This window comes from Acomys russatus, unplaced genomic scaffold (assembly GCF_903995435.1).
Source record: "Acomys russatus unplaced genomic scaffold, mAcoRus1.1, whole genome shotgun sequence".
NCBI classification, from domain to species: Eukaryota; Metazoa; Chordata; class Mammalia; order Rodentia; family Muridae; genus Acomys; species Acomys russatus.
Genome location: NW_026131481.1, coordinates 67,501 through 79,918, shown reverse-complemented (window position 1 = coordinate 79,918; position 12,418 = coordinate 67,501).

The window sequence follows — 12,418 nt, the reverse complement described above, 5'->3', positions numbered from 1 at the left end:
TGTTTCTTAAGACAGGGTTTCTCTGGGTCCTGGAACTCAGAAAGCTGCCTTCCTCTGCTGGGATTAAAGGCATAAGCCACTGAATCCCACTCACACCCCGCCCCCTTTTTTAATCCATCATTTGTGTTTTTACAAAACAATACACAGGCTGCTTAGAAACTCTGTAGAGAAAACTGTTTAATAACAGGGTGTGTGGTGGCCACACACCTGTAATCGCAGCCTGGGAGGCTGAGACAGGAGGATTGGCCAGAGTTTTTGAGGTGACCATGAGCCACACAGTAAGTTCCAAGCCAGCCTGGAAAGACTAATTCAGATCCCTCACGCACTTTACAGTGGGCGTCCGGTGCTGCCCCTGCCCAGCTGAAGACAAGCTTCGCTGGCAAAACGTAACACGTTTAAGAACAGGAATGGAGCCGGGCGGTGGTGGCGCACGCCTTTAATCCCAGCACTCGGGAGGCAGAGGCGGATCGCTGTGAGTTCGAGGCCAGCCTGGTCTACAAAGTGAGTCCAGGATGGCCAAGGCTACACAGAGAAACCCTGTCTCGAAAAACCAAAAAAAAAAAAAAAAAAAAAAAAAAAAGAAAGAAAAAAAAGAACAGGAATGGATAGATTGTTTGCCAGGATGACAAATTTGGCTCCAGTGTGAGAATAGGATGGATAATAAATAGAAATGCCTACATGGAACTAAGGACGGGAGGGCGTGCCGGCACCTGGGAAAGCCACTGGAGACCAGCTCAGTGGACATAGCATAGAACTGGCCTCAAACCCAGCATGTTGGCACAGGCCACAGAGTCAGCGTTGGAGAATTCCGAGAGACACTGGTGGTGGTCCTGATGTCTCTTCTGGGGAAGAGGAAATGTAAAAAGTAAGATGGCGGTTGCTGACAGTGACAAATCAGAGGGTGGCTGCTGTAGGGAGAACGTTAGGCACTCCAGCACTTAACCTGCAGCGGAAAGATCATCGTGAGTTGGAGGCCAGCCAGGACGACACAGTCAGATCTGGCTTAGCTGGGACTACAGTGTGAGACTCTGCAACACGTAGGAAGTGAAGGGAGGAGAGAGGCAGGGAGGGCAGGAAGGGGGTATGATGGAATACATCTGTAATCCCAGAACGTGGAGGCAGGTGGATCAGGAACTCAGGAAAGTCATTCTTCATGACAGATCTCAAGGCTAGCCTAAACCACGAAGAGAACCTCAGACTCTAGACAATTGCTTCTCATCGTAACAGAAGGTGGAGCCCTTGAGCTGAAGACAAAGTAGGGAAACCGGTCAGGCCTTCCCCACTGCTCTCCATGTCAGGCCGTCCCCACTGCCCCCCCTGTCAGGCCGTCCCCACTGCCCTCCATGTCAGGCCTTCCCCACAGCCCTCCCTATTAGGCCTTCCCCACGGCCCTCCCTGTCAGGCCTTCCCCACAGCCCTCCAAGACTCCACTGTGAAAAAGCAATCAGGGAGGAGCACAAGGATTTGTTACCCAGTGCCAAGCGGTCAGCCCTGAACACATACAAATGAGCAGCATTGTATCAGCGGAGAATGCTTTACTTAGGAGTGAGTATGTGTGTGTGTGCATCAGTGCACATGTGTGTGTACATACATACACATACACAAAACAACTAAAGGAAAGGAGGCCCTGAATTTGAAAGGGGAGGGCACATGGGAAGGTTTGGAGGGAGAAAAGGGAAGAGGTAATGTAATTATAATTTCAAAAAAATCAGATATATTAAAATATGGTAACAATGAAAATTTAGTATCTAAAATTATAATAAGAAAAGCACCCCTGCGCGCGTGCACACACACACACACACACACACACATACACAGAGTGCGAGAACTATAATAAGTTTTGGGTTTTGTTTTAGTTTCATTTGGGGTTTTCTGAGACAAAAAAATCTCATTATGTAGCCCTGGCTGTCCCGGAACCCACTATGGAGACCCCACGACCCCAGGCCCACAGCGAGGCACCTGCTTCTGCTTCCCAAGTGCTGGGATCCAGAGCGTGAGCCACCACACCCGACAGAACTGCATGTGTGGATGAAAGCATAATGAATACTGTTCCAAAGCAGAAGACACACAACCGAAGGGGCTACTCCCTGTGCCCTCAGCTGCTCTTCAGAATTAAAGCGCACACATTGCACGCTGCTGATGACCTTAGCCACTCTCTGAGCATTTCCTTTAGGCAAAGGGAACCCCTCATTCAAGGTCAGCCCTTCTCCCCAAGATGTGACGGATGACAGTGACTTCACAGGTGGGCTAAGAAGCCCTTATCATCGGACGGACGTCTTTGAAGGATCAGTCTGTTTCAAAGTTCACGTGAGGGCCTAGCTGCTCACTCCTGTGATCTGGGCACATGGGAAGGAGTTCAAGGTCATTACCAGCTACATGGCCACCTTGAGGCCAGCCTGGGGTACAGGTGACCCTGTCTAAAGACAACTACAACAACCAAAAGAAAGTTTGTTTAAGCCTTTCTGTATGGGGCCAGCTGAGACCATCAAGATCAGTGATGTGGGCAGCGGCCTCCCACTAGCCTGGGTGCCATCTGTTAGATACATAGAAATGTTACAAACGTGCTGTTAAAGCCATTATCAAACTTAAATGATACAAAACTTAACTTGGTTTGGACCACAGCTTGCAGTGTAGCTCAGGCTGACCCAGAACCCACTGAGAAGCTAGGCTGGCCTGGAACTCAAGAGTCTCTTGTTTCAGCAGCCCAGGTGGGGCTACACTCACCACCACACTCAGCCATAAAGTCAAATTTAAATAATCATATTCAAAACCAAAGTAACCAACAGACAGCAGTCACCATCCCCAATTACCACACTGTTATCTGTGCTCCGGAGAACACAGCCATGAATACAAAGATTCACGTACTGAAAGTAGTCAAATTCTACAGGCCAAAGTTTTTGCCCTTGAGTGCTGGTTGTTAAACATTAGCCAGCTGCAGCTGGTTCCTCCTCTCACAAGGAACTCTCCAGCAAGCACCTTGTCTCAGAGTCCCTGTCCCTGGGAATGTGACGCAAATCAACAAAAAAGGCTATCTAGGGAAAAAACCTGTAGTGCGCAGAAATAAGAAACAGGAAGACAAAATAGAGACACACCCACCCCAACTCCCGCGTGCTGGAGATCCAAACCAGGGCCTGAGGTATGGTGGACGAGTGCTCTCCCAGGAACCACACAGGGGAGCTAGAGAGATGGCTCAGCAGTTAAGAACCCTGGCTGCTCTTCCAGAACCCTGGGTTGGTTCCCAGGCTGACACCTCTGGCCTCTGCCAGCACCTGCAGTTGTGTGCATAGACACACACAGCTACACATAAATAAGTGTGATAAAAACAAATTGGGGGGGGGTTTGAGACAGGATTTCTCTATGTTATCTTGGCTGTCCTGGACTCACTTTGTAGACCAGACTAGCCTTGAACTCACAGCGATCCGCCTCTGCCTCCCGAGTGCTGGGATTAAAGGCGTGCACCACCATGCCTGGCTCTAAAAAAATAAATATTAAAAATTATTGAAACCAGACAAGACAGATTAAGCATACAAATTTGGTGCCTTACAGAAGAAATCCAAAATAACGAAAGAGAATTAATATTGACAACTATAACTCAAATTCAATCACATTTCTGTGGAGGGAAGAGAAAACTTGAATTTATCCTGGAAGGGACCCAGCAGGCTGCTGAGATGCTGAGTAGGGAAGGCGCTTGCTGCCAAGCCTGACGACCTGAGTCCCATCCTAAGGCCCACATGGCGGACAGAAGCAGGGAACTGGCTCCCACAGAGGTCTTACTGTGGCACATGGGAGTCTACACACACACACACACACACACAAACACACACACACACACACACACACACACCCTACCAAAAAAATGTAATTTAAAAAAATAAAAAAGAAAGAACATGCCAAGCTAAAGCTATGGCTTGGTGATAGTGCACTTGTTCAGCACACAAAAGGTCCCAGCGTTGGTCCCTAGCACCTCCCCAAAAGGGAGGACGTGGCAAGGTAAATAAGGCCAATTAGTCATCTCTTAGAAAATTCACCTATGCCTCTGTGCAGAGAGAGTCACTTTCTAAGGACAGCAAACCAGTTTGGCATCAGAGTCTCAAAGAATATTCAAAGCAAGAAAATAACAAATAAAGCCGGGCGTGGTGGTGCACGCCTTTAATCCCAGCACTCGGGAGGCAGAGGCAGGCGGATCGCCGTGAGTTTGAGGCCAGCCTGGTCTACAAAGTGAGTCTAGGACAGCCAAGGCTATACAGAGAGACTTTGTCTCAAAAAAAAAAAAAAAAAAAAAAAAAACCAAGAAAAAAAACAAAAACAAAAGAACAAATAAAGTGACATACACGACACAATCAAGGGGGAAGATGAATACCAAAGATTTAAAACTCCCTCAGACCATCTTACAAAGTAGAAAGACTACAGAAACAAATTTAAAACTCCCTCAGACCATCTTACAAAGTAGAAAGACCACAGAAACAAATTTCAGTACGGAAGGCTGGAGAGATGTGGAGAGATGGCTTGGTGGCTGAGCACACTCGCTGTTTTCCCAGGGGACCTAAGTTCAGTAGCCAGAAGCTACCAGGGGTGTTCCCAACCTCCAGCTCCAGGGCATTCAATGCTCCTGTCTCTACAGGCACCTGCACTCTCTCTCACACACACACACACTTATACATAACTAACAGAAATAGAATCTTATTTTTAAAAAAGTTTCAGTTTGCTAAACATGATGAGTTCTGACACTGTATCTGAGAGGACTGAGGAAGCTTGAACAGACAGGCTACTGCTAAACACACAGGAGCAATGGTGGGACTCACAGGTGACACCCAGATATGGCAGTGTGGTGTTCGAGGGCACAGCAGGAACAGGAAGCCCGCTCTCACCTTCCATTCACTCCTTCTCCCTAACACAGGTTAGGGACACTCATTGCAGTGCAGCAGTGGCTCAGCGGGTCAGGGCACTTGCTCACAAGCTGACGAGCCAAGTTTCCGTCTGCAAGACCCACATGCTAGGCAAGAACTGACCTCTGCTCGCCATGTGCGCACTGTGGTGAGCATACATACACATATAAAATAAAAACGCAATAATAAACAAATAAAGGCATGGTGCTGGAGAGGGGGCTCAGTGGTTGAGAGCACTGGCTGCTCTTCCAGAGCACCTGGGTTCTATCTCCAACACCCACTTGGCAGCCATCTGTAATTCCAGTCCCGGGACATCTGATGCCTCCTTCTGGCCTCTGTGGGAACTGCACGCACATGGAGCATAGACATCCACGCACACAAAACACACATACCCCATGATCATAGCGGCACACACAAAGTAACAACACTGTCTAAACCCTCAGCTGAAAGGCACTGTCTCCCTATCCAGCGGACAGAAACACTCTTATCCTTGAAAACACGGAGACATGGAGAATTCGGCTAATCAGATCTTGCTAATTTCGCCCCAGTAGACCCACTAGATCGCCCTTCTGTTCTACACTCACACTTCCACACGACTGTCCACAATGCATCAAACTAAGCACGGAAGGACACAGGTGCCCCCAAGTGTCAGATGTGCAGACTGCTGCTCACTTGTTAACTTGTTCCTAGTCCAGGGTGCGCATCATGAACTTGTCACTGGGGCCGAGAAGCCCCCACAGCAGTATATACATTTCATATGCTTTGACACTTTGAAATAACTATATAGACACTGAAGGCAGCGGATAAGAATTAGCTCACTGGTTGTCTCCTAGGTAGAAGGATGAAGAGCTGGATGCTTAAAGCCAGCAAATGGTCTATAAGCCAGAGCAAATTCAAGAAAGACGATGATGATTACTTTGTTAATATTTAACATATTAAATGTTAATATTAAGCCGGGCGTGGTGGCTCACGCCTTTAGTCCCAGCACTTGGGAGGCAGAGGCAGGCGGATCGCTGTGAGTTCGAGGCCAGCCTGGTCTACAAAGTGAGTCCAGGACAGCCAAGGCTACACAGAGAGACCCTGTCTCGAAAAACCAAAAAAAAAAAAAAAAAAAAAAAAGTTAATATTATTTTTTGTTTTGTTTTGTTTTGTTTTTCAAGACAAGGTTTCTCTGTGTAGCTTTGGCTGTCCTAGACTCACTTTGTTAATATTAATTTAATAAATGCAAATATTTAACATTTAAATAAAACTTTTTTGTTTTTTGAGATAGGGTTTCTCTGAGTAATTGTCCTGGCTGTCCTGGACTCTCTTTTGTAGACCAGGCTGGCCTCGAACTCACAAAGATCCACTTGCGTCTGCCTCACGAGTGCTGGGATTAAAGGTATGTGCCACTGAGCCCAGCAACATAAATAAATTGTTGTTAATACTTAACAAAAACCGAATGGCAGAGGACATAAGACTGGGAGGTTTAAAGTTCTCCCATAGTTACGTTAGCAGAGAGCTGGTGGCTGTGGAGGAAGGAGAACACTGAGGTGCTACAGGAACAGGATATGAATTCCCACAAGTCCTGAGAGAGCCGGGGCTGGGAACACATTCTAGTTCATGTGTACAGATACAATGTAACTGATACAAACCATAAACATTATATTAATTTGTATTAGCAGGCTTAGACAGCCTGGAGACAGATGGTAGGGAAGTGGGAAAACAGAACATCTCTCAGTCCAGAGATACAGTAACACCAACATTCTTGAAAACCAGAAACGTGAGGGCGGGCACCCTGTGCCATGCTATTTACATGCTGGGTAAAACTTCCTAAATTCCTTACTACAAAATGGCACAGGACGATGAATCAACTACCTTGCTGCTTAAAGAATCACTCCTCGAGTTTAGAGCTTAAAACAACACCTCACTGTCTCTGTGGCCAGGGCCTAGGCCAGTCAGTCGCAGCACACCTGGCTGGTTCTGGCCTGGACTCTGTGTGTGTGTGTGGGGGGGGGGTTACCTCTAAATGGGATTAAAAACTACTATAGAGGATTATATCTTATGTCTAAGTGTTCAACAAACAGAAATCAAGATTTAAAAAAAAAAAAAAAGATGACTAGGGAGCTGGTTGCCGTGGCTCATGGTGCAAACAAACATTTGCAAGCTGGAGCCAGGAAAATCAGGAGTTCAAGTCCGTCCACAGCCAGGAACACGGCTAGTGTGAGTGCAGCCTGGGCTACAAATGATCCTGTTTCCTTCTTAAATTTGCATTTCATGTACTTATTATTTGTATGTACATGTAAAGGGCAGCATGTGCCATGGAACACATATGAAGGTCAGAGGGTCACGTGCTTCAGGAGTTGGCTCTTTGCCATGTGAGTCCTGGGAATCAAACTCAGGTTGAACTAAAGAAGCCAAAAAGCAAGGTTAGCCCCTTTAGAGACTTTCCCAGAACTACAGATTTGGTGGATCAGGCCTTTGCCAGGCGATGCTATCTGTGTGCTGAGTTTAACAGCCCAGGTGGCACTTCCATCACAGAGTACTTTGTGTTAAGTCTCAGGGTGCTGTTTCACATGCACGCTAGCAAAGCATTCCACCACTAAAATATTCTGTATCCTCAGGACTGTTAGTTTTTTGAGGCAGGGTCTCAGGTTCTGTGTGCTGGGGTTACAGGTGTGACCCACCAGGCCTAGCAAGTGTGCTAGCTTTTTTTTTTTTAATGCTGTGACAAATCTCTGACAAAACAATATTAGAATTTGTTTTGGTCCATAGTTCCAAAGGTTTCTGTCCTTCATGAAATGCGTGGCCATGCTCTTTCTTTTCTCTGCTGTGTCCTGAGACCCAGCTCCCAGCCTCGGGGGTAATGGTGCTCACATTCCAAGCTCCGTTCCCCACTTAGTCTGTCTCCTTTGCTAACTCCCTCATCAGCTGTGCCCAGAGGGCCTTGATTTCCTGATCTAGGTGTATCTCCATCCACACAACACGACTGAGTGCCACAGAGGTGCCGTCTTAGTTATCTTGACTGTCTTTGTTTCACTTTTCCAAGTGACAAAATGGTAACAGTGATAACCAGCCTGCGCTGTCAGCTACAATGCATGGCGGATGACTTAATGCTGGTGCGGCTCCTTTTAACCACAGCCATAGATTAAGGTGCTGGTGATCTCTGACCTGCGAACCAAATCTCTCCCGTGGCCTGTTCCGTATGGCTCCTGAGCTAAAACGTTGTGTGTGTGTGTGTGTGTGTGTGTACAAAAAGGGAGAAGACTAGCATTAGTGGTGTGCCTGTGACTCCAGCACTAATGAAGAGCCAGAGTTCATTTATTTCTTTGTTTTTTGAGACAGGGTTTCTCTGTGTAGCCCTGGCTGTCCTGGACTCACTCTATAGACCAGGCTGGCCTCGAACTCATAGAGATCAGCCTGCCTCTGCCTCCCAAGTGCTGGGATTACAGGCGTGCGCCACCATGCCAGGCGTTATCTTTACTTTTTAATATTCACTTATTAATTATTTCTAAAGGGGTCTCCTGTAGCCCAGGGGGCCTTGAACTCCGGATCCTCCTGCCTCTACCTCTGAAGTGCTAGGATTACAAGAATGTGCTTCTCTCACTCTGCTCGGCTTCGCAGTGGTGGTGGTGGTTGTTTACATAGGGTCTTTGAATTTCTGGATCTCCCACCTCCACCATCTCAACGCTGAAATCACAGAGAGTTGACATAACACTCAGAATGAAATGTCATCTTTAATCCTATAGCAAATTAATCCTTACTCGTGGGCAATCTGTTTCCAGGTCCCAGAAACAAAAGAAACACCAACCACACCTTCTGTGGATAAACAGCATGTCACCACATGTCACCACATGCACCTCAGGAGTGCCCGTCTATAAATGTGCTGTGACACGTTCATAGCTATCAGGGGACACACGTGGCGCATGGGCTACAGACTAGATGCGCCCGACAGAGATCTTTAGTGGTTTCAATAATTGCAAAGCTCAAAACTTTTCCTTGTGAATACAGACTTTTGTGGGTAATTTTTCTGTTTGCTGGGGTTATACGCAGGTGCCACCATGCCCGATGTGGATACGTGTAGGCACACTATAACAGAGAGAATAAAATCTTGCAGTGCTAACTGTACAGGCTGGAACTTACAAATGACCAAGCGAAACAGAAAGCCAGGGAGGTAGCGCACACTGTTGAGCCTAACACTTGGGAGGAGGCAAAGAGGTAGGTGGATCAATGTGAGTCTGAGGCTAGCCATAGCAAGTTCCAGGCTAGCCAGAGCTACAAAATGAGACCCTATCACAATAGACAGATAAGTGGATACACACACACACACACACACACACACACACACACACACACACACACGATAGGTAAGATAAAATAGACAGACAGACAGACAGCTTTTGAGCCAGGTACATGTGCCTGCAGCCCTAGAACATCTACTATCTTGGCATTGGAGACGCTTAGGCAGGTGGACGTCAAGTTCCAGTCTAGATTACACAGGGAAGGCCTGGAGGTGGAGGTGGAGGTAGAGGATGAGGTCAGACTCAGGCCACGGGAGGCCAGGCCTGCAACCCCAGCACTTGAGAGGTGGAAGTCACAAGGCCAGCCTGGCTCAAAACCAAACCAGGAAACAAACAAACAAACCCGAAACTAGGAAGTGAGTTCTAATGCAGCTGCCTGTCCTAGAAGACTGAATTTGTAGCTTTTATTGTGAAAGGGTTAACAGACAGTGCAGCATGCTTGGCGCAGCAACAGTACATAGAGGGGGTAAGGAATGGCGAGACACACTTTAATTGATGACTGGTTACATGGAGATGGCTCTACGCCTTTGTCTGTACCTTGAAAGTAAAAACTGTCCGTTTTTCTCCATGATCTCAAAAATATATTCAGACCCGTGGACACAAATACTATCCGTTGTTTGCTAACAGGGGTGTGACAGGTCGCCCAACAGGCTGTGCATTTTGGTATTTGCTCCTGCCTTTTCGAGTTGATAGAAGTTAACTGTGAAAAGGCAGGTGTGTTGAAGACACGGAAGAGGAACCAGAAGCAACCTAGACTCAGCTGCATTGCTGAGCCTTTCACAGGGAGAGGATGGGAGGTGGGGGGGCGGGCAGACTCTGGTAATTTAAGGTGACAGACACCAATAGCAAGTGTCTTTGAATTTAAAAGCTGTGGTAAGAAAGGACATAATTAAATTACAGGAGGACAAAGAGGGATAGAGAAAGACTAAAAGGTGTTCTCAGGTCAGCCTTCCACCACAGCCGGGCACTGTTCTCCGAGCGGGTCCCTGGAGAGGCTTCCCCCACCAAGTGACATTTGAGGTATTAAGCGTGTGAGATGAGACTGGACACCTTGGGCATATGATCCTTAAGGGGCTGACAGCGCACCCTTCCTGCTGAACTAGTTTCTTATCCCAGAGGCCGGCCGGTCCTCCAGCTCAGGTGTTCTCCTGTTCCCCCGACTCTGCAGACTTCTGTCATAAAGAGCGAGGAAGAACTGACAGATCGGATTCTGCTGAGGGGCATGCAGTTCACCCTCGGGAAATTCAGCCTGGGGGGAGAAGGAACCTGGAGTGACTGACAGCAGGGCCCAGTGTCTTTTGCGTTACTTGGCATCACAACTCTGAAGCATCATTACGGCAAAGAAAATGCTGGGGCTTAGCAAAGCCAAGAAATGTGTCGTTACCCGTTAGTAAGTCACAAAGTGCTAGGCATGGTGGCACATGCCTTTAATCCCAGTGCTTAAGAGGTGGGGGAGGCCAGGTAGGTGTGAGTTCTTGGTCAGCCTGGTCTACATAGTAAGTTCCAATCCAGCTGGGGATAGCTACATGGTGAGCTTGGCCTCAAAAATAGACAGACAGACAGACAGACAAGCAAAAAAAACAAAAACAAAAACAAAAACAAAAACAAAAACAAAAAACCTCACTGCTGTTTGAAAGGAGGCCAGATGGGGTAGGAGGGAGTTGACAGGTGGGACTAGGAGGTGAATATGACAGAAGTATATTATGTACATGCCTGGAACGTGAAATGATAAATGCTAAAATATTTTTAAAAGAAATAAAGATGGGATGCAAGCAAACTCTGACCTCAAAGCCTGCACTCGCTCTCCCAGTGAGAGTGCCTGCCCTCTGCTTAGCAGTGCATCGGCTCCCTGATTTAACACCACTCCCACAGCAGAGCAGCCAATTCAGCCTGCAACAATTTGCTATTCAGCACTTTCAGAATCCAAAAAAATCCCACAGGTTTGTCATCTGCTGAAGCACTTGCGTGTGTGTTTAAAATCCTAAACAGAAGGCTGGGTGTGGGGGCAAGAGGATCGTTTTTTTAATAGTTAATTAATTTAACAAATAAGTAAATTCCTAACAGAATGAGAGGAAGTGTGCAGTCTTGCCAGCAGCGAGTTTTCCAGAAGGACTATTACTTCCACCTTCATCATTTGGAATTGCTTGGAAGCAGGAGTCAGGAAGTCCCCTCCCTTGATGTGTGGCATTTCTGTGGCTGTTGTTTACAAAGAACAGAACTTACTCTCAAGCCTTGACATTTTTGAATGCTTTTGCTCTTTAATAGAACATAGTTTCAGTTATTTTTAAAGGTTTCCACATAAGAAGTAACTTTATTTTATATTCTGGGAAGATAAAACTACAAGCAAAGAACGCCTAACTCTTTTTGTTGTCGTTTTGAGACTGCCCTCATGTAGCCCAGGCTGGCCTCAAATTCACTGTGCAGATGAAACGGTCTGGTCTACATAGTGAGCTCACAGGACAGTTAGGGCTACATACAGAAGACATGTTTCAAAACAAAAACAAAAACAAACCCTGACACAACAACAGCAAAGGCCAGCTTCTTACTCCTGAAATGTGTATTCATTACAAGGGTAGCTTTCAGTTCTAGAAATTGCCTTCAAATCATTCAAATCAGTGTAGTTAGGATAACTATTTGAGAAGAACACAAATTCTTCACATATGAGGAATTCAGTTGTTTCTCATAATAACAAAAAATCACTTCAGAGAGTTTTGTTTTTTAAAATTATCTTCTTACTAGACAGGTTGTCATAAGGGTGCTGTGTAAGCCTGACCACGTGGCTGGGTGCCTGGGACCCATGTGAAGCCAGGGTGTGGTGGCAGACACTGTGAGCCCAGCGTTCCTGGGATGAGATGGGAGACCAGGACAGAACAAGCTGGAAACTCTAGGGCTAGCCTGGACTAGGAAGCACAGGAGAAACCGTGAGCAGACCCTGTCTGAAGGAGGTGGAAGGCGAGAACTGATTCCCGAGCGTTGTCCTCAGACCGGCAGAGACTGTGGGGCACACATGCACACACGGCACACACACACACACCACACACGTGCGCACACACACGACAGACACACACACACACACACACACCACCACACACCACACCACACACACCACCACACACCACACACACACACACACACACACACACACACACACCACAACACCACACACACCACACACACCACACACACCACAACCACACACACCACACACACACCACACACACACACACACACACACACACACCACACACCACC